General features: G+C 41.8%; 1 protein-coding gene across 1 annotated transcript in view; it reads left to right on the top strand.

Annotated features, from left to right (window-relative positions):
• Positions 1-23,168, top strand: part of ZNF407 (zinc finger protein 407) — a 335,692-nt gene continuing 312,524 nt past the window's right edge. Inside the window, exon 1 of the mRNA XM_059481372.1 lies at positions 1-63. The gene's annotated coding sequence lies outside the window, so the exon portion shown is untranslated. The remainder of the gene's footprint in view (positions 64-23,168) is intronic.

The raw sequence follows: 23,168 nt of genomic DNA, 5'->3' as shown, positions 1-23,168 counted from the left end.
TCTACGGCGCGCCACTGGTGACACGGCTCAGCACAAGCGGAGGCGCTCGGCTCCCCCCGCGCGGTAAGCGCTGCCCGCCGCGGCGCGGCCGGCCCGTCCCGCCGCCCAGCGGCGCGGGGCGAGCCGCTGCCTCGGCCCTCGCGAGGGGGGCTCACGGGGTCGCCGCGTCGCCGTCTCCCCTCGGGCTTTTTGGGCCTCTGCGCTGCCGTCGTTTTTTTTTTTTTTTTTCGGGTGGGCAGGCGAGCGGGTTGTGGCGCACCATCCGAGCCAATCCCGTGCCTGCTTCCTCCCAAGCTGCTTGCCGATTGGCCGGGGCGCTGAGGGCGGGAAGAGCGCCTCTGGCGCTCACTGGCTGCCGCAGCCGGCCCCGGGGCCCTGGGGGTCGTCCCTTCCGCTGTGCCGCAGGCGGGCGGTGGCGGTGACAGGAGAGGGAGAGAGCACGGGCGAGGGCAGTGGGGACGGCGGGAGGCACAGAGAGAGAAACGGGCAGGGCGGGACCCGCGCGAGCGGCCACCGCGGTGCGCGGTTCCGGCTGGCGCGTGCTCCGGGCTCCTCCCCTGTTCCTGTGTCCCCCCCCCCCCCTCCGCCCAGCTCCCCTCAGGCCGGTGCGCACGCGTGGGGCCCGGCCGGGCGCGGCTGCGGCCTGAGGGGACGGCGGGGCACGGCGGGGTACGGCGACGGCGGTGGGTGCCGGGCCCGTGGAGCCGCCGCCCCGCAGGGACGGCCCCGGGCGGCGCCCCCGACCCGCCGAGCCGGGAGTGATGGCGCGGTGGCGGCTGCGCAGGCGCGGCGGGGCGGGGTCGGTCCGGGGAGGGCGCTCGGGAGTGGCGGCGTGCGGGGTTTCGCGATGCCCGGTATGGTTTCAGCCGCCCGAACCTCCCGTTTCTTACTTCCCCCTCCTTTCCCGAAGGCTGCTGTAGAATGAGCTTTGAGAAGTGCAGCGGTTGACGGTGAGGGACGGACACAGGTGACTGTAGGAGCTCTGTACGTGGCTCTTGTATGGGATAAAGGAAGGGTTATTGCTACTTTCCCTTTATTCTGCTTCAGTCACCAGGCAGAGCAGTCACTGAATTACAGAAGTAGGATGGAAAGGACCTCTGATTCAGTGAACGCCATTTCGTGTGCCACATCCAGTCTTTCATTGAACACCTTCAGGGACAGTGACTCCATCACCTCCCTGAGCCGTCCATTCCAAAGTCTAATCACACTTTGATGCCCAGCCTAAACTTCCCCTGGTGCAGCTTAAGGTTTTTGTCCTCTCAAGCTGTTGCCTGGGAGAAGATGCTGACCCACACCTGGCCTCACCCTACGATAAGGCGGTTGTAGAGAATGATAAGATCTCCCTTGAGCCTCCTCCCCGCTGAACAATCCCAGCTCCCTCAGCTATTCCTCACAGGAATACTGCCCTCCTCTGGAGGTCGGGCTCTTGAATCATGAGCACCTCCTGTGCTCTCACAGTCTTCTGATTTTCAACGTGGCTTTGATCTAAGGAGTCAGAGTACACCCCTAGGGAACCTGTCAGATGGTGGCAGGGAAAGCAAGTTCCCATAAACAACACAGAAATGTTGATAGACTTCTGAGGGTGTGTGTCTGTCTTCAGAAGGAAAGGTCATTAAACCAGAACTGCTGGGTGGGCTTTGAGGGATAGGTTATTATCTGCATGTCCTTTATATAGAGGAAATTGTTTAGTGTGAGGGTGGAAAGGCACTGGCACAGGTTGCCCAAAGAGGCTGTGTGTGCCCCATCCCTGGAACTGTTCCAAAGCCAGGTTGGATATGAGACTGAGCAGCTCCTCTTGCAGAACGTGTTGGCACTAGGTGATCTTTGAAGTCCCTTCCAACCCAAGCTTTTCTATGAGTCTGTGTCCTGTCCTGTTTACTTTGAGCTGCGAAAGGTTTCCTGTTGCTCCTTCAACTAACTATTGTGGCCTGTGGACCATAATGTTAATATTAAATGTAATGTTAGTTAGGGGAAGGAAAAAACATTTGTGATCTGAATGCTGTAGCTAGTAGTGATCTTAGAGTTTATAAAGTTAAAGGTTTTGTTTCTGTTTTCCTGTGTCCTCTTTGCTCCTTTGTGTAGTTGTTCAGATGCAGACTCACAAGACTTTGGCTTTGTCACGTGCTCGTGCTCATCTGTATGATACTAAGGATGGTGGTAACACCTAGGGAGTGGTAAATAATGGGAATCCCAAAGGGCAGGGGTAAGAGTGGCAGTGGTGGATTTTCTGGTGGTGAGAAACCACAGCAGACTAACATACAATTTAAACACTGGATGCAATTCCCTGTGATTCTCACCTTAATACCCCAAAGGCGTGGCATGTGAAGACTATAAATTTTCCATTCCTGTATCAGAGCATGAGTGATCAAGATGTTTGTATGAGGCTGGAGCTTTGGATGTTGGGATCTATATTTTTCCCAGGTCACACCTCTTCATGAAAGATGAAGACAATTACAGGCTTCAGTTGGGTCTCTCTTGCAATCTTCTACACTATTCACAGCAAGTTACATTCATCATGGAAGTAACATTGCAGTCATTCCGTCCTTGTTTCATAAATTATCTCAGCATGGACATATAATCAGATTGTAGCTTTTATATATAAAATATGGAGCCTGGCAGTAATTGTATAATCCATACATTTTAGAAAAAGTTAAATGCACTGATGTGACAGGATGATGATGGACTGTGACTTTTTCAGTATGTTCAAACATGTCAGTTTTATTAGCATTTTGGGAAATATAATTTAAATGACTTGAGTTAAATCCTTTACTATCATTTTTCTGTAGGAACTACTGTATAGTAACAGCATCAGAGATTTCTAATTTATTTGCATGAGAGTTTTCTTTGTTAGAAATGCTTTTAAAACTTAACCTGTGTTGTCTCTGTAGAAACACATTACTTGGAGATAAAATGTGTGTGAAGATGTCAGTCACAGTATTTCACTAAACCCAACCTTTTGTAGTGAAGAACAGCATTTTCTTGTTAATGTGCACAACATTAGAATGAGATGGCTTTGCTTTGCCTATTTCTTTTTCCAATTTTTTGAATGTGTACAGTGTTGAGGTTTTGTGCATGAGATGGAACTTACAGACACACTGGCACATGAAATGTGGTTGAACTGGAATTGTTTGGTGGCTCCTATGTTAGAATTTCCTAATGTGATTTAGAATTTAAATATTCTCTTCCTCAGCAAAACAGAAAGGTTTCATTGGATGGATGATCCCACTAGTCAAATAAAAACACTGGTTTCAGATACACTTGGTCTAGTCATTCATTGAAATTAATGCCTTGGTATTATGGTGCATGTTAAAGGTACTAAAAAGTTGACCTTTTAGATTGAAATCTGGAGCATAACTTACTCTTTTGAAAGCTTGGGAAGAAAGACAAGATGATGTGATCTGTGGCTGTGTTTCTTTCAGCTGTTCTCAGATCCAGACATGCAGTGGAGTGGTCTCTCCTGTGCTCTGTTGTGTGAGCTGTAGGAGGGTTGGGGGGTAGGATGGTTGGGACGGACGGAGACGAGAGATCTCTGCAGCCGGGTTGTGGAACTTGTGGTTTATTGCAAAGGGCCTGGGTACAGGGAGCTGCTCGGAGCGGCCTGAGAGAAGAGAGGGGTAGAGAGGATGAGGAGGGTAAGAGAGCAAGAGGGTAAGAGCATAAGGGCGTAAAAAAGGTAAGAGAGTCAAAAGGGTAAGAGAGCAAAGGCGTAAGAGAGTGAGGTTCCTGTTACAATACAATAAATCTTCTGTGTTGAATATTTGAATTCTCACTAACGAATCTAGTACAATATACAAATCCTATAGCATTTACATACAGCCTATAAGAATCATTACATTACCATACTGTGTTACATTTTAAACCCTAAAAACTACTTTTTGGACCCCTTCTGCCAAGCTAGTAGGGCCTGCTCTGACCCTTGGACCTGTCTGCAATAAGAGGGTATTGTTTCATCAAAAGGGGATTACCTTCAGTCGGCCACACCATTGTCTTCCAGTTGTTCAGTAACTAAGGTATCTCAAAGCTTGCTTTCATTTCAGTCTTGTTTATAATTTCTATATTCTCAAAATCTTTTGCCAGGCAATCATATTTATAAGGCTTTCCTGTTTCATCTTCCCCAACATGAGGAGTCAAGTGGAAGTGGTGCTTTCACTTTGACAGATTGTCAGCAGCTGCCCAGCTCAGCATTTGTGGTTATTTTTCTACCCCAGGAAGATCTTGCTTTGTGTTGGCCTTGCCACCTTGGGGTAGCACAGCCACCCAGCGCTGCCACTGCTGCCCAAGGTGCAGCCACATCACTGCAGCCTTGGCCAGCAGCAGCCCAGGCATGGAGGCACTGCTCCTGCTGTGCACCAGGAGTGGAAGGAGCAGAAGCAATGACAGCAGTTCTTGGTGGACACAAAGGCATGAAGGAAATGAGCACTGTGCCTCACCAGTGATCACAGAATCAACTAGAGTTCTTTCTCAAAAGACGTTTGGGATCAAGTCCAGTCTCTGACCCAGCACCACGTCAGTTAGACCATGGCACTAAGTGCTGAGTTCTGTCTTTCCTTAAACACCTCCAGGGACAGTGACTCCATCACCTCCCTGAGCAGTCCATTCCAAGAGCTAATCACAAAACTCTTCCTCATGAGCAGCCTAAACTCCCCCTGGTGCAGCTTAAGACTTGTGCTCTCGTGTCCTGGCACTGGTGGCCTGGGAGAAGAGGCCAACTTCTCTCAGGCAAGTATGTTTAGTAGTAACAAGCATAGGGTTGTCAACATGGTTGTCTTGGAGAGAATGTGTTAGGAGTAGGGTTGCATGGGACCTGGCACTGCAAGATGCTTAAATCTTGCCTGACCCGTGGTGTCAAAGTTCATGCAAAATCTCTCCGGTAACATCAGAGTGATTGTATCTTTGGTCTGTTTGCTTTTGCAGTGGACATTCTTACATGGTTACACAAACGTGTATGAAAATTTAAATATGCCTATACATCTAAACTGTAACTTTTAAATTTTTTGGTCATTATGGGCTATGTAAACATATAAATGGAGATTGTTTGTTAGCATGTGTGTATAAAACTAGTGAAGAAGCAAAAAATGTTAAAAAATGTTCCTGTAATTTCCAATTTCTCGCCTGCAGAAGTTCTAAAGATAACTTTTTGCTTTGCAGAAAGGAGTTGTATGTTTAAAACAGGAATCATACATGCTTTCCTGCTCTGCAGTTGTGAATGCCATTAGTCCTGTTTCTGCCATCTGCCAGAGAAGAGTCAGTACTTACAGGACAGTCTGTAGCCTATTGTAGGTGTTTATGTTAAATGTATGTGAAAGTTTTCATATTTTACTTAATCTCAGTTCTTCAACATGAGAAGACAAAAAAAAAGTTGTATCCCAAACTTATGTCAGCAGTCTATAGCTTAATAGCAGAAAGAAGCCTAGCTATCTTTTTCCTCAGTAAGGAAAAGAAAATTGCAGTACCTACTACCCAGTTCACACACATCCTTACAAAGAAGGAAATTACCTAAATGCCTTTTAGAAACAGGCACTAATGATGTTCCAAAAGTAGAATGCTTGTTTGCATGATTGTAACTGCTTTCCAGTCCTCTGTTAGCAGAGCTGTTGATTGCTAAATATTTTTTGTTTTGTTTTGTTTTGTTTGCTTGTTCTACACCAGGCTGACCTTTCTTCTCTGTAGTGTGGCCTACTACTGAACTACTGTCTGTATGGGTTTTGTTTAAGGGTCTGTGAGACTATGAGCATTTTAGGCTTTTTGATCCTTAGTGGTGCAGGCATAAATTTTAATTGCCTCTGCCTTTCTGAGTCCAGACATACAAGTTGGTACATGTGTGTGATGTATGCAGTGGCCCAGGGGGAGGTGTACAGGATCAGTGTATAGATCTGAATGTGTACATCTCTATAGGTTATATTTTGCTACAAGTGCATATATAGATGTTTTTCTAGCTGTTATTTCTTTCTCTCACTGTAGTTATAAAGTTTCTTGCTGTTCTTAGCCCCATCTTTACAATTTCGAAAGTTCTTCTCAAAAATACAGGTAACATGACATAAAAAATACATATAAATATTAAAATCCACTGGAATTACAAGGGGTAACAAAACTTACTGGAATGGTAACACTAAGTAATCATTTCACATGGAAATCATCATTTCATGTGATTTTTTTTTTTTAATGGAATCCATACAGTTACCTGGTTATATAAGCTTTTCTGTAGGAAACACTCCAGCAAGAAGTTTGAGAACATTCAAGAGGAGTTAGTGGAGGTCCTGACAGGAGTTCTGATTTAATCAGACTGTTGTGTTGCCATTTGGATGGCCTCAAGAGCTTTGGTATGGCTTTATATATGTGAGCTCTCTCTTTAGTCAGGTTTTCAAGCTTGGGCTCACTCTGGAAGAGGCTGTGACCTTCACCTGTTTCCATTCAATGGGTTGGATTGGATTTATTTAAATGTTTGCTGTAGACGTTTGCTGTGAACATGAGACAGTCCATGCAGAGTTGGCTTTGGCACTCCTAATCGGGAGGAGACTTACTTTATCTGCCCTGATGGTGTCTAGCATGTTGGCACCCCCCTCTTCTGTGCTGGAGGGAGAAGCAGGGACAGGCATGACCTTTCCATCTTGGTTCACATGTGGAGGGATCAGACTTGCTGCTCTTGTAGTGCCTGTAGGGTTGGTGCCTCTGGAAAGCCCTGTGCTGGCTGCGTGTGCTGTAGCTGAGTCTCATCCTGCTGTGTGCCCAGAGCTCACTGGGTGTGCCAGGCTTTCCTGCTCAGTGTTCTGCAGCCCTGCAGGACTCTGTGTGACTGACAAATGTCAGGTTTCCTGGTTTCCATGCTTCTGAGGAGTTCCTGGGATAGCCTGCATCTATGCACATCTTTCTGCACAATAGCCACGGCATAGGAATATGGCAAAGGAATATGGCAGTTCTGCATTTTGCAATGACACGTGGTCTTTTAACATGGAGAAAGAAATTCCAGTTGCATGCTTGTATTCCACTGAATATTTAAGTGACATTGAATATTTAAGTTGGATTGTTCCAAGTCCTTGAGAAAAGGATAGCAAACTCCATATCTTCAGTGAAGGCAAAATGTTGCATTTTCCTGGTTCCTTGGTGTGTAACATGCTTTCTGCAGGGATGTATTGACATTGAATTTGGGACACTGAATACACTGTCAGGTCAGCAGTGATCCTTGTGTTTTGTTTATTTGTTTGATATGTTGCTTTTGTCTTCTTCTTTTAATTTTCAATGCCTGTGAAGTAAAGGCTGTTTCTTTCCATGCTTCCCATGTGAGGCAAACTGAGGTTTACCTTTTACCTTAATCTTTAAAGGGAAGATTATTCTTGGGTTTTGTCATATAAATTGCTAATAGGATATACATTTCTGAAAAGTCAGAATGGATAAATATAAAATCTAAAAGCATTGATAAACTGCAGCTTGTTTGTTTGCTTTGGCATCTCCAGAATAAAGTGCAATGAATATCAAAAATTACTAGTTCAGCATGTGTGTTCTTTACTGGGCAAAGCCTGGCTGTTACAAGACAGAGCTAATTTTTTTTTTTTTATTGGAGCCAGTGGTAGCACAACATGTAAGTTCAAAGATACAGTACATAAAGATGTTTTCTGGATGTTGTCTTCAGAATCTGCCAACTTAGTTTCTGTTGTTCTGAGTTTTATTGGTACAACAATGGACTGATTTGAATTGCATTTGTTTTGTTTTCCCTGCCTGTTGTTCGCATTTTCATTTTAAATTATTTACAAGTCTGAAGCTTGAAGATGAGAGCCTAATGAATGCTTTTAAAAATAAAACCATCTTCTTTAAGCATGTTATGCTTCATGTTTTGAATTTATAACCCAAGCCTTAATGAATAGTTTCCTAGTTGCTCTCATCTTAGAATTTATGAGCTGTCCTATTTACAAGTCCTACCTATACAATGGAAAGATAATTCCTGTTTACCTCAAATAAACTGTTCTTGTTAACAAGCTTAAACTGTTAATTAGGAATAATATGGCAATGAATACTATGTCAAACCTTTTAGCAAGAATGTGGAGATGCAATATTCAGTTGTTGAGCCTTTTTCTGGTACATTCCATAATGTAAGAATACAGAGTGTTGTGGTTTTTGCTGTCTCATATATGTATCAGGTTAATAAACAGTATTTTAGGGAGAAATTATGGCATATAGGTCCTCACAGAAGCAGGTTGATTTCTGCCCTACATTTAGGATGGCATCTTGGTGTCCATGTACTGTGATACTGCTAAAAGCCTCTTTGCTGCAAGGCTTCAGATAGATGGCAGACATGTGAAGAACCCTTGTGACTTCATGCTTATGTCCAGGTAGTATTTTTTAGCAGATAAATTATTCTTCTGAAAAAACCAACAGGGATAGCAGTAGTTGCTTTGAGTGTACATTAATGTAATTTAATCAGGAAGGAAAGAAAACCTGGGACTAGAATTTGATGTTATTTACCTGACTATAAATCAGAATTTTTCCATTTAGTTTAACAGAATTTTTTCAATTTGTGTCAAAATGATCAAAATCAGAACCTGACACAATCTCCCCATTTTATAATTTTTGCATACAAAACCAAAGAAATAAAATCGGATTTCTAATTTTTTTTGTCCAAATCCTACCTCAAAAAACAGATTGGTTCTTGAGTAGAGGTTTTGCAATACAGTGTTGTTACTTGTTGGTACTGGAACTTGGCAGATATAAGAAAAAAACTACCTTTTTTTTCTTTAGCTGTTTCTCATTAGGCTTTGAGTGTTAAAAATGCAGACTTGTGAATGTGAGTGCCATTCTAAATCTAAGTAGCTCAGAAATTCTTGACAAGAATTGCTTTGACTTCTTTGTGAGTGCCTCTGATATCTGCAGAGGGTTGTTCCCTGTCTCCTTTCCTTTGTGTCACCCAAGGAGTTTGCAACAGGGATGGCAACCTGAGGAGGGAGGGGGAGGAAGAGACTGAAGAGAAAGTTGACAAAGGTTTGGCATTGACCTCAGCTGCTCTGCAGCAGGCATCTTGACACAGGAGCTCCTTCTGTCAAGCCCCAAAACATTCTTCTGGGCACAAGGTCATTGGGCACGGAAGGTGTTGTTTGGAGAGGACAAGCGAAAACCTGACCCTGCATTTTGCTACCTCTGGTCAGGCTATTCAGGTTCCATTTCCAGGAAAATAACGTGCTGGTGGAGATGGACTTGCAGGAATGCTTTCTCTTCTTCTTCATTCACATCATCATGATTTCAGTGAAGTGTAATTTTGGGAAAGAGTGTTAAATAAACTTTTATTTCAGAGAATGCCTACCTTTGTACTTTGTATGCCAAGGGTATTTACCCTTTAAAGGGAATGGGTTTCTGAGGAGGTGACTTACAGGCAGAGGCAGTACATTAGGTCAGCTACGATAAAGGGAGAAGTAGGAGAGCTTTCAGGCACACAAGCTTGTCTTTGTATGTGCTGCTGGTACCAAGGTAATTAAAATATATTTATGGGCTCAAATAATATTTTATTTATACATTTGTTGTAAGTACTCAAAGGTCTTTAGTCTTGCCATTAGAGAGTTTTGGGTGGCAATATAAGTGACAGTGGTTCAGTTGATGCCACTGTGGCCATGATTTCATTTTTACTTTATTTTTCTGTTATTTTTCATCCTTGTAAGTTATGTTTCTAAGCTCTATGGGATCTGTTTTGAGAGAAAAGAAATACTTCACATAATATTTAAATTTTGTTTGAATAAACCACCTAGAAAGCACAGGAAAAAATGAAAAGGTATATTCCCTAAAACAAAATCGCAGTAGGAATTTTGCATTATAAAAGATGATGTTCATAGTGCTGCATTTGTTTAAACCGTCAGAATTGGAAAGCATAAATAATTACATAATTTCACACTTTCCAGTGAAGTCAGACCCTGATTAAGAAGTTGACAGCCTGAAAGAGTCTGCACTTTGACAGTGATGTCTGTATTCCCTCAATTTGTAGCAACTGCATCTAGGAAAACAAACTGAGCTTTATTCCCTTTACTTTGAATGAGAACCCTTATTGACAAAGGGAGAATATTCTTTTTATTAAAAGTTTTCATACTTTAAATGCACAGATATTTCAGCTTTTCTGCTTTCAGCTAGCCTATATTTTGCTGATACCAGGTCTTCTTGCTGTCTTGGTTCTCACTGTCTTTCAGTATGTTTGATATTCATATTTCTTTTTTATTCCTTCTTCCTTGCTGTGCTTTTTTTCTTCCTTTTCTTAAACAAATAGACAATATGGTAATATGAACTCTAATAGGAAAAAGGCATTGTTTAACTCAGTTGGGGTACTACTAATCCAGTCACCAAATGTAACCATAACACAGCATGCATTTTAATTATTAAATATAATGGAAACTTTGCATTTTAAATCTAGAGCTATAAACCACTTGTTTGAAAATGCACAGTTCAGTGCTATGATTTTAGTTTGTAGTGAATTACAGGGCAGTATTCTTTGATCAGTTATTACAAGCTGAAGATTAGTAGCATTCAGTGCTTGTGTTAATTTTTAGAGTACATATAGGAGTCACTGCAGGTCAAACTGAAGCTCAGTCATGTATATTTTTAATGATTTAGTGAGCTGACTGGATCAAGCATTGTTAAAGTGTGTGGCTAATACAGTCATGCCAGTCATTCCAAATAGGGGTAATTTAAAGTCACATTTTGAGGACAGTATTCCTCCAAATTTTAGTACTGTGTAAAATATGCTTTAAATTTAAAAACCATTTTGTTGGGGTTTTGCTTCTAGAAATGTTTGTTTGACTAGTTCTTGAAAGTACTCCCAATGATTTTTTTTATGACCTTCCACTGAATAAGAGCAGCCAGGTAGAACAATTAATAAATGTTTTCCTGTGTTTGTTCAATAGATATTTTTGTAATGAATACATTTTGATAATAAATTCTAATAAGTACAGTGAATTCAAATGAAATAATCTCATAGTCGGTACATTTTTTGACATGAAGTATAAAACTATTCCTAGAGTGAATATTGATTTTAGTGACTTCATGAAAGATTCCTAATCCCTGCATGAGACATGCAGGCCTGAACAGGCTCTGTTTTTGGGACTGGTGGACACCAAGTTATGGAGCAGCTGCAGTAGGTTAGAAGTAGGAGGCTTTGCTGGGGTGCTCACACTGCAGGCGTGCCCCAGGTACAAGAATGAGGCTTCTCACGTTTGTGAGCAGTGAATGATGTGGTAGCAGCTCTGCAGAGTCAGTGGCTTTTCTCTCGGTTGCCATATTTAGCAGCTCTTGTTTTCTGGGCTTAGGACTTGTGTTTGCTGTTTTTCTCTAGCTTAGGGCTGTCTCATGCTGGTTGAGAAGCTAACATACCAGGTTGATATAGACATTAATGATTTTGGAATGTTGAATTTTGGGAATTAAGTGCAGATTTTGTGCCATGAGACCATCCGATCCCTTAGAGGATGCTTGCTGCTTGGTTCAGCCATTCCTTTCCCTTTTTATTTTTTCCTGTTGGTGATTTGACATAAATTCCATTCACTGGTAACTGATATTGTATTTGCAGCCTTTGCTCTTTGAGTCTCGAGTTTTAAGGATATGTTTGCCTTAGAGCGCCAATCTTCTCATTCTTTCTCTTGTTCCTCGTTGTTTGTCTCTATTGCAAATCAAGCTATATCAAAATAATGAATGATATCAATGTCTAATAGATCCCTAAAATTCATACTTTGTAGTTCATTTTGCTCATTTACCTTTTTTGAGTGTGTGGCAGGAGGGTGTGTAGGTAATATCTTTCTGCTGTGTTTGGTTTTTTTAATGCATATTTTGGAAATATCCTCTGCTGTCTGTGTGTGCCAGATTAATCTAGTCCACTAAAAGGTCTTCCTTATGAAAGTTTTTTGAAACTGACTACCTTCAAGCCTGAATCGCTGTAGAGAACCAATGATTTATAAACATTGCTTATTTGTATTGTTGTGGGAATTGGTTGCAATACATATACATAGTCCTCATGGGCTTTAGTTAAAGAATTGCCAAGAGAGAGACTTTTCTGGTGAATAAACTTATCTGAAGACTAAATAAAGACTATGTTTGAACACGTGGCCTTGGTGGTCTCCTCTAAGCAAGAGTGCAGCATCTCCTGGGGCACATGGGAGCATCTCTGGACTTCAGGTCTTTGCCAGCTTCCCTGGTGCTCCTGAGACAGTGTCTGCAGGCATCTACCTGGTGTAGCTTGGTTGTTGCTCCTGCCAGCTCATCCAACTCACCACCTGCACTATGAGAACCAATGCAGGGTTTTACTCCTTTGCTGCTTTTTTTCTATTCCTTTCAGACTGTAAAATGGGGACTCTGAAAATGAAGGTAAATTTTGCTGTTATGCTCCCGGAAAAAGCTGAAAGTAAGATATTGCTAGCAGGAAATAGTGTAGGTTGTAGCTTGCATCTTTAGGTCGTAGGTTGTTTGTCTCTTGTTGCCTTATTTCATGCTTCATTTTGGAATCTGCCATCTTATGTATGAATTGTTTTCCATGCTGTCTTAAATAAGACCCTTTTAATCTTTGTGTGAATTTCTGATGGTTTTTATCTGCCTTTATTTTTCTATTCAGTTTTCATTGCACTGTATGTTGTCCACTCTCCAGTTCTTGAATTCTGAAGTCTTACATCTTTTAATCGTGAGAACCCTGTTTTTACTGGCTGTTTTGTTAATTTGTCATTTTTAAGATGTGCTAATGTGCTTTGTCTTGTCTCTCCTCTGACAAAGGTGAATTTAATGCTGTTTGCTATTCTCACTTATTTTCCATTAGTCCAATTCCCAGCTGTACAGCTGACTTCAGGAGGCAGCAGTAGGATAAGACAGCCATGCCTGGGAGGTCAGGAGCAGCTGGAGGCCAGTACTTGGCTCCCATCTGCCCAGGGGCTCTGGTGCAGCCAGCTGACCATCTCCCAGTGGTTCTTCAGGGGATGGGGTGGGAAGATGGGGCTGAATTAACAGATGGCTCCTACCAACTGATTTAACTGGCCAAGAGTTAAAATTCTTAGTCTAATTGCTTTGCCCCTTCTCTTCTCTCACATTCTTTCTTGCCTTCCTTCTAAAAAAGATTTTTTTTTAATTTGTAAAAGGAAAAGTATACCAACTTTTACATATGAAGTGGATTTTTACAGCTGAGGTATAAATTCCAAAAACTAGGTGGTTCATAATGGAAACACTTATGAGGGAGAGAGGAGGGCACATTATATAATACATATGTAACCTTTTTTCCCCTCTCTTTAGTGAATAGACCGTTTAAACTAAATTAAGTAAAGGATATAAATTCTGTTGTTTCAGTTTTTAATATTTCATGGCTGATTTTATAGATAAAAGTTACATTTAATAATAAATATGAAGAAGAATTTATTCAGCCTGTTCTAGTTTGATATGGAACAGCAAATCCCATTTCTCTGTAGCTGTAAAGAAAATTCATTATAATGTCTTTGATTGTAAGAGATGTCTTCATTGTGATTAGTTACACTGATAATAAAACAATCTTTTTACAAATGGCACAAGATACATGAGATCTCATGTGTCTGCCTTTTAATAGTATTGAATGTGTGCATTTGCTACCTTTATTCTGTAGTCCTTTAATTTATAACTGGGCACTTTTAAATTCTACAATTTATTAAAAATAATCTAATCTAATTTAATTTTTCTATTGAAGCATTCGGAGAGTGAGTTATTAATGCAACTAAGCATTGTTAATTGTTGAGCTTTCAAAAAATAAACTAACTTTAATTAAAAAGAATTGGGCTTATTTCATTTTATCTAATACTGAATAACGAGTTTAAAACACAGATAGTGGCATGAAGATGCCTAGGTAAAAAGCTGTCTTGATGGCAGGGCCCAAAGAGCGGTGGTGAATGGAGTTACATCCAGCTGATGGCTGGTCACCAGTGGTGTTCTCCAGGGCTCAGTACTGGGGCTGGTTCTGTTTAATATCTTTATCAATGATCTGGACAAGAGGATCGAGTGCACTCTCAGTCATTTTGCAGACAACACTGAGCTGGCCAGGAGTGTAGGTCTGCTGGAGGGCAGGAAGGCTCTGCAGAGGGATCTGGACAGGCTGGATCAATGGGTTGGGGCCATTTTGTGAGGTCCAACAAGGCCAAGTGTTGGGTCCTGCTCCTGGGTCATGAAAAACCCCAGGCAGCACTACAGGCTGGGGGCAGAGTGGGTGGAAAGCTGCTGGTGGAAATGACTGGGAGTGCTGAGTGACAGTGGCTGAGCAAGAGCCAGAGTGTGCCCAGGTGGCCAAGGAGGCCAATGGCTCCCTGGCCTGTGTTGGGAATAGTGTGGCCAGCAGGAGCAGGACAGGGATTGTCCCCCTGTACTCAGCGCTGCTGAGGCTGCACCTTGACTCCTGTGTTCAGGTTTGGTCCACTCACATCAACAAAGACATTGAGGTGCTGGGGTGTGTCCAGAGAACGGCAGTGGAGCTGGTGGGGGGTCTGGAGCACAAGTCTTGTGAGGAGCTGGGGTTGTGTAGCCTGAGAAAAGGAGACTCAGGGGAGACCTTAATACTCTCTATAAGTACCTGAGAGGAAGCTGTGGCCAGGTGGGGGTTGGTCTCTTCTCCCAAGTAACAAGTGACAGGACAAGTGGAAATGGCCTCAAGTTGCACTGGGGGAGGTTTAGATTGGATTTACAAAAAATGCCTTTACTGAAAGGGTTCTCAAGCCCTGAAACCCATGGAAGGGGTAGAGCTTAGCCTCCTTGGAAGTATTTAAAAGACATGTGGATGTGGGACTTCACATGTTTTAGTGGTGAACTTGGCAGTGCTGGGTTAACAGTTCGACTTAAGGAACATGGTCTTTCCCAACCTAAACAATTCTATGATTTAGGGAGAGGGAAAATTTTGTGAGAGATTCATTAAAAGGGGTAATAATTTATTTTTTCCATTGTACATGCACCCAATAATACTTAGATGTCCTTAACACAGTAGTACAGAATGAGATTGATGAGAAAAGTGTAATGGTTGTAATAAGATCCTTTACATATTTACATTGCTATGATTTGTGCTGTTACAGTGGTTCAACCAGGGAAATTTTCTGTATTGTTTAGTATGTGGAAATAATATCAGATATTAAATCCTGGGAAAGTGGTGCATTTGCTCCAAAACTTTACATTGTAAAATGAAATTGTATTTTGAATTGTAAAATGGAATTGCAGGGTCACTGTTAGAAGTGAATTCCTTTCCTGTTTCATGTAAAAAGAATTTGGTGCTTTAAGATGAGAAAGGCTGCTTAGCTGACAAAACAGAAGTTGCATTTGATTATCAAGGACTCATGGAATTTACTAGAAAGTGAAAGTCTGTATGATAGCTCTTGGGGAAAAATAGGATGTGATGCTCAAGTCTTCTAGAAAATTCATGGTGGAACAGCACACTTAATGTTAGATCTCACTGTAGAAGACATAAACCAACATTTTTGCTCTGTTAACAGTAAGGTTTAATTTGACACTGTTGTCTCTTTTCCATCGATGATAACAGGTAGGAAAAGAGTTAACTTGTAAAAGTTTTTCCCAGGGTGAATACTAGAAAAATGACTGTTGATGACTTAAACAGGTGACTAAATATTCTTTTTACCCGCTGAGAGATAACCAGGCTGTACCAGGACCCTTTACTGTAGGAAGCAGCCCCTTGGACCTGCAGTGAGAGGGGCTGACTCTGGTCTGGGCTGCTGCGTCAACTGAGAGCTGCTAAAACCCCGCTGTTAGGTGGGGGACACATCTGGCATTGAGTCTTGGCTGTGCTTGCTGTGGTAAGTCACCACGTGGGTCACCCATCTTGGGGGCCCTCAGATCCTGTGGGTGTTTGAGCTGAGCAACAGCCTGCTTAGTGATATGTCAATTTTTTCCTGCCAGGAAAGTGTTGGAGCAGGTGCAATTTATTACTCTAGCTTGGTCTCCTGGTACTTGCCCTCGGTTGCTACTGTGTATGTTTTCTTTGTTCATTAAAACCTATTGATCTTGGGAAAGTTTGTGGGATTGATTTCAACTTGGTGTTTTTCAGGGAATTAGTAACATTTTTAGTAATAACACTCTCCTAAAGCATCCCTGAGAGAAAGGGTGATGATGTATTGAGGGAAGACAGAGTCTCTGCAACCAAGTTGCAGTTCTGCCCCAACTCCCAAGGTCCCCTTGCCCAGCCAAGCACTGCAGGGTCCTTCTGTGCCCTCCTGTGATGCCCAGGAGCTGTGTCTGGGCAGGGTCCAGCCGCATCTGCACTCCCTGCCCAGGAATGCCTTGGGGAGCAGAAGGCCATGCCTGGGGCCCCCAGGTTGACCAGGCACATCTTCCTAGTCTGTGGAAGAGGAGGGCTGTGGTGCCACCCTGATCACGGAGGATGATAGTGGGGTTAGCAGTGGCTCTGTGTGGCTGCTGGGCTCTGGTGGGAGGGAGAGACTCTGCACACCTTGGGCTCCATTGCTGATATCTCCCATGTTTGATATTGTGGTGCTGGCTGGAGATGGGAGTTTGATTTGATAAACCAACAGCAGAAGGAAATGAGTTGCAGTTTTGTGTAGCTGTTAAACAGTGTGCTTCAAAATAGGAAAAGGATTTCGTACACTTAAGATACCCAGTTAGCAAGGTGCAGCTCTTAGAGGAGAATGAAGCTTCGTAATTTTTGTAGATATTAGGGAAGTAGTCCCCAGTGCAACTGTTCCCTGTTGCTATACCCCATTGCACCACTCCTGCAGGAGAGATGAAAATGTTGTCAGGTGATTCCTCGTTTGGAAATGTAGTTGAACACGTGTGCCTCACACAAATTGTGCTATCACTGTGCACAGTGATGCTTAGGCATATTGCTGGTTCTGGAAGAGAGCTGAGTTTCAGGGACTGATTTAGGCAAGCACCAAATTTGTTAAGTTGAAACAAATAGACATGGAGGGAAGTGGATACTGTTAACAAGCAGCAGCTTTGAAACCTTCATGGTATTTGTTACCAAACTATCAGTAAGTGTGAATGCTTTGGACTAGTAAATGGGGGTTTTATTTTGTAAGTGATGGTGGTATCAATAAGAGGCTGTTCCTTGTCATCAGTCCCTTCCCTCCTTCAGTTCTATCTGCCTAGGACCCATTCTGGGAAGATGTGGTTTCATCATATGGGCTGCAATAGCAGGTAGAAGGTGCTCTGGCATCCTCTGGCCTCTCTCTCTGGGGTAACCATGCCTTCTCCCTCATTCATCTTCACTCTCCACCTGCCCACCAAGAGTGTGTTTTGCCTGGGAGAAGTGGGAGAGCCTGCTTGGCCTTCATCCTCTTTTTGGTCCTCAGCTGAAGTGCAGGAGGTTTTTGTAGCCATATGGCTTAGTTCTTCTAGTGAAGGGCTTGAGGATGGGGAAAGGAAAAGGCTCCATGCTATGCCATAGTAGTATCCCTTGACTGCCATCACAGGCACCACAGAAGTCATGAATAATTTTTGTATCATCCCATATTGCCAGTGCTTGGACTCACATCGCCGTGGTCACACTGGTATGCCTCCCATTGCTGTCTTATATTGGTTTGTCTCTTGACACAGACAGATGTGTCACAGATGGAAATTAGAATAAAGGTCAGTTGGAACCCCTCAACTGTTCTGAGTACAGAACTATGGAGCATTAAAGGTTCTGCAGTGACTGTAGCTGAAGCATGGGTTCGTTCAGCTGAACGCAAGTAAGTTACTTCTGGAGAAAGCCAAGCTTTGCACAGCTATGCATGGTTGAAGTCACAGTCATGATCATCTAAGTTATTGAGGGAAAAATCCCTCTCTGTGCTGCAGAGGACATGGCAGCACTGTTGTGATTGTTTGCATGTTTTACAGAAAGCATTAAGGAGAAAAGGTGTGATTTGCCATGCAGCTTTTCCTCTGCATGTTAAGGATTTACCCTCTCCATAGCTGAGGTCTGTGTACAACTATCACCTTTTTATACTGATTCCTAATGATGGATATTAATTTTCTTTTTGTAGAAGTCCAGTATAAAGATATAAATATAAAGAAGGAGAGGCTGATTTGTTTGCTTTCCTAAAGTGTGCTGGAGAACTGCCTGTGCTGGAGGCATTTGGGACATCATCTATTACACAGAGCCCTTCTGAGTGCACCCCGGTGTGAGACAGCCCCCTGCTTCCACTGTGCTTCTCCCCAACACCCTGTGTTTTATGTGAACAACCCAGATGGAAAATCAAAACTGAAAAAAGGTCCATTTTGTATGTCTTGTAGGACTGAGCTGAAATACTTCCAGTGTGCTCACTTCTTTTTCATTGAAGAGAAAAAGAGGATTTGTTTCTAATAGTTAAATTTTTGATTATCTGTGTGTCTACCGTAATACAGTAATTTGATATAGACATATAAATATGTACATTCTAATAAATATTCTTATTGAATAATATCAGCTGTCATTTCTTTAGATATGCCTACCAATAGAACATGTAAGACTTTTCTGTTTGGTCTGCTTTTCTCAGATGGAATGCTATTACTTCCTTGTATGTAGTGGCCACCAGGGGTCATCAGAATGCTTTTATTTTTATTAACGTCTCCTTTTCTTTAGAAGCAAATGTACACGTTGTATTTTCTGGAAACTTTGTTAACCTATCGCACAAAAGATCCAAAGTCTTTATGTTACCTGTTTAGCCAAAAATTCGTGCAGCTCTTTTCAGCTGAGCTTCTTGAAGAGGCAGCAGATAAGGAAAACAGGGTGAGCACAAGAGTGAGAAGCATGGCCATAAATACACTGATTACTGCATGCATTCTTCTCTTGATAATTTAACTGGTGATAAATACAGTAGAAGTAGACAACAATATGTTCCAGGCTGTGATGGTAGAGGCCTCTTGTTGCTTTCTGTATGAAATGGCAGTTTTAAGCAAGAGGCCAACAAAGCCATCGTTTTTTGTCTTTTGGATTTAATTTTGAGCAAAGGTTGATGAAAATTTAGTAAGTCTTCACAAATATTAAACACCAGAGTAGTCTTCTAGGGAATTCATATTCCTTATGTTTTTAAAGGAGAAAATAGGGCTTCTTAGGACCATGTTTCTAGGGTAAAATTTACAAGAGCCAATTTACAAGTAGAAGCCATTACAACTTGCTTTTATCTTTGGCTGCCAAAGTTCAGGAAACATTTAAGACTTCCAACATTTTTGTCAGGTGTCAGTGATAGTGCCTGTGTACTTCTCTGATAAATTCCAGTGTGGTCCACTGTACTTAAGAGGGTACTACAGCCAACAGTACAAAATGCAAATTGCATTTTACTTTTTGTTTCTGTCTACTTTTAATTGGTGCACTTGGTGAGAATTGTATCTTTCACGAAAGCATGTAATTTAGAAAATTCCCACAGAACTTACTAGTGTATGTGGAAAATGGTATTTCTTTCCTGGAATTTTCTTTCCTGGATCTGATAAACTCTCTAAAATGAAGTGTTTTGCGAATACTTAAAAAGTGCGTTTCATCCATCAATATCACAGTGCTGTATGAATGCAGTCTTTCTTAGATCCTCAGAAGTTTCTATTGAATGTTCTTATTGGTATTGTTACACATATGGATTGCTCTGTAAACAGAATTCTTTGATTTTAAAATACAAAATAGACCTTCTTAAATTTTCAAAAATTGAAAATCTGGAGGTTATATAACGATTTTTAGGAGATACTAGTGCATTTCCTCTTATACTCTGTCTTGCACGTACATTCCTATTGATTCTGACTGCACTTAAAATGAAAAGTGTATATCTGTGTGTGTCTTTTTTGACTTCCTCTTCAAAGCTGATCTAAATAGTGGTACCTGCTGCATTTAGCAGCATTTGGCTCTTTTTGAACTGAGTGGATGACGAACTAGGGAGCCTTTGTGTTGCCAGTTTCTGCTCACCTGGAAGGACTCTGGGTGGTTTGGAAGCAGAAACAAGCAGGATGTGGGTCATATTGCAGGTGCATTTCCTATGATGCTGTCAGGGTCTGTCCTAGTGGACAGATGACCTGATGGTTCGTAGGAATGATCTCAGAGTGCAAAACACCAACACGGTACAAGGGGGGTTGCAGTGATAATCAAAACAAATGCAGTTTTATTTAAATAACTACAGCAAAAATGCGATAGAGGGATTAAGGGAGAGAAAAAGAGAGAGAGAGAGAGAGAGAGAGAGAGAGAGAGAGAGAGAGAGGGGATATAGCTACCAACGCAGAGACGAAGTCCTTTGGTGCAGTCCAGCCGAGGGTCCGCCTGCTGCGCTGGGGAGATCTCAAAGGCTCTAGCTAACTCAGAGGTTTTTATTACTGAAAATTGCGAGGGGGGGGAAACAGATACAATAGGGAACAGATGTAACAGGTAGTGTGTGTTCTCAGCAGTAAGTGAGCTTGATAGATGTAACAGGTAGTCTATGTTCTTAGCAGTAAGCGAGAGCCATTGTATTCTCGGTCCAGTGGTCACAACCTGCAGGCAAACATCTCGCTTCGGTCAGCTTGCCTCCCCACACACCTCCCCCGGGCTGGGGGTGTCAGTCCCAGTCCTTGGAAGGAGCAGAGGGGCCTGTTAGGAGTTTCATGTCTCAGTCCTTGGTGGAGAAGCTTCTTACATTTCAGTCTGTCTGTCACGGTGGTTGTAAAACAGGCAAGGGTCTTCTGTGGGAGACCACCTGAAACTCAGGAGAAGTCCAGCCAGGCCGAGAGGTGGGACAGCTTCCAGAGCTGCTATTGTTGCAAATGGGGTATGGTGCCCTCTTCTTAGCATACAGCAAACACACTTGTGAAAACAATAGCTTAACACTGAGCTTTCAGGTCTCAGGGCCCGTGGCGTATGACTTTTCTCTTTCAGAGCCAGATATAGACGGGGGGGGTCTTCTCTTCAGTGGTCTCCCCAGGACGATCGTGAGGCAGATGAGGGAAAATTCAGACAGACTCTCACAGATGCCGTTACAATTTTTTCTGGTGGCAGTGAGAAAATGAAATTAATGGGTGCAGCTAACTCCCCATTTTCAGTGGTATACAGGGGATGACTATCAGGGGGCTTTTTTTTTGTCACTTGAACTATGCTGGATAGATCTGTGTGGAAATTTCAAAATCTTTAGTCTTGGATGTCTGCAGCTTATTTGGAAGTCTCCTGTGGAGATTTTGATGTCCTAGGAAAGTGGTGGCTTTATGTGAAGAACGGGCTCATAATGCAAAGCTTGAAGTCCAGCATTTTTGAGCTGCAAAGGAAAGCAAATGTTTGTAATGGATATCACAACATTTTCCTCAAAAGAAAGGTGATCTTTGTTCCATTTCATATTATCTCCTATATTCCATTATTGAGGAGACTGTTAACTTGGATTAGTCTTTCTGAAGGAAGTGAGGTAACTTTGTAAGGCCATAAGACAGACATATGATTTGATTTAGGAAGGATGTTGTGCCCCTGAGAAGATGCTTGTTTGACACAAAGGTCATATGTTGAGATGAGTTGTTAACATGCAGTTTTGTGCAGGCTTTTTAAGGAGCTCATTAAAATGATTTTGCTTCATTGCATCCATGATTTCATTGAAAGTATTAATTGTCTGAAAAGGGGAATTTTTACTGGAAAGAAAATGAAACTCTGTTTTCCATATGTCACATCCTTTACAAACGCTGCAGATTGGACATTGAATACTTGGAGACAATAGCAGTGTGACTGAGAAGTGCTCTGGAAATTCTAATGCCAGGATTAGCATAAAAAAAAGAGTAAAGTTAGTACTTGTAAATAAACTTTTTTTGTGTGTTCTTCTGTACACATCCCAATGCCTGCTCTTGGCATGTGATCAAAAAGAGAAGTAAATAAAATTGTATTGACCATCAAGTTAAGGAATTTTGACATTTACTAGAGGTTTATCAATCATTGCTAAATTAATTGTCCTTTTGAAATTAATTTAAGATTACTACTTTTTAAATTTCATCTGAGGATTAGAGAAGTGCAGATCTTACACTGGAAAGTGAACTGCACTGTCTCCACCTTTTGGCATAGTAAGACATTATATACGGTTGTTTGGACCAGTGGTAAAAAATTAGAACTCTCAAATCCAATGTTCTCTGTTTTCATCAAAGAAAACAGCTTCTGTCCACAAATGACTTATGCTCGTGTATAGAACTGTAGCAGACACTATGTCAATATACAAAAAAGCTTTGTACGAAGAATACGAAAGTGAGTTGTTATCAGGTAAAAAATGGTGGTGGCTGCTCAAGAAGTGCTATTTTTATCTTTTTTTTGTACGAATTTTCTACTTTACAGATAGTGAGATGGTGCTGAATTGTGATTGCGGGATGTCTTTTAAATTAGTTTAAATCTCAAAACAAAAACTTCATGATTCTAATGATTTGGAAATCCCAGTAGATGAAAGGGGAGAATCTTTAGCTATATTGGTTTATGTGATATAGCCAAAGTACTATGTGTTATACACTTGCAATTTAAAAATGCGTGTCTTATACGTTTTGTAAGGATTTGGATAGTTGGGCTGTGCAGATGTAACATATGTAACAAACATGCTGCTTTTGAAGATCTTAAAAACATGTTTCACTTCTTTCAGATATTTAGAGAATTATTGAAGAAAAGCACTATGTTTGAGCACCTATTTACAAAAGAATTACTGAGCTCAGCTTTTTCTGAGCAAAAATTTTGAGGCCACAATAAGTTTCTTTCCAAAACTCAGGGACAGCACGGTGCTGCAAAGAACCTTACAATGCATTAGGTAATGTATGACTGTCTCCAAGCAGAAGAATTTGTTAACCTGAAGCTAATGTGGCAAATTAATTTTTGGTCATATCCTTTAAGGATCTGTTCAGCTATACTTGATTTATATGAACATTAACAAAAGATTTATGTTACAAAAAGTCAACCCACTTTTGAGTTAGAACAGCTTCATTTTGAACATCGAATATGATGTTAAGAGAGCACTGTTTGACAGAACCAGCTTTTAAACTCTGGAAATACAAGGATTTGACTGCTGTCTGCTTAGCTTGGGATTGATCCTGTGCTGCAGGTTTCTGCTGTGCTGTGCCTGGCATTACCATTGGCACAGTCCTGGAGCCTATATAAGTACATTTTGGTTTATTTATGGAACACTTTAAGTGGTTGTGTATTGTTGCACTTCAAGCCCTTGTTATTTGTAAAAATGTTTCCAGATGATGCTTTAAAAGATGAAGGTAGCAGGAAACACAAGAATGTTTACATCTTGCATTGATTTTAGTCTTGTTGGTCCATGAATAAGGTGGTT

This window comes from Ammospiza nelsoni, chromosome 1 (genome assembly GCF_027579445.1).
Source record: "Ammospiza nelsoni isolate bAmmNel1 chromosome 1, bAmmNel1.pri, whole genome shotgun sequence".
NCBI lineage: Eukaryota > Metazoa > Chordata > Aves > Passeriformes > Passerellidae > Ammospiza > Ammospiza nelsoni.
The sequence above is the reverse complement of the archived record's forward strand: the minus strand, read 5'-3'. Positions and strand labels throughout refer to the sequence as shown.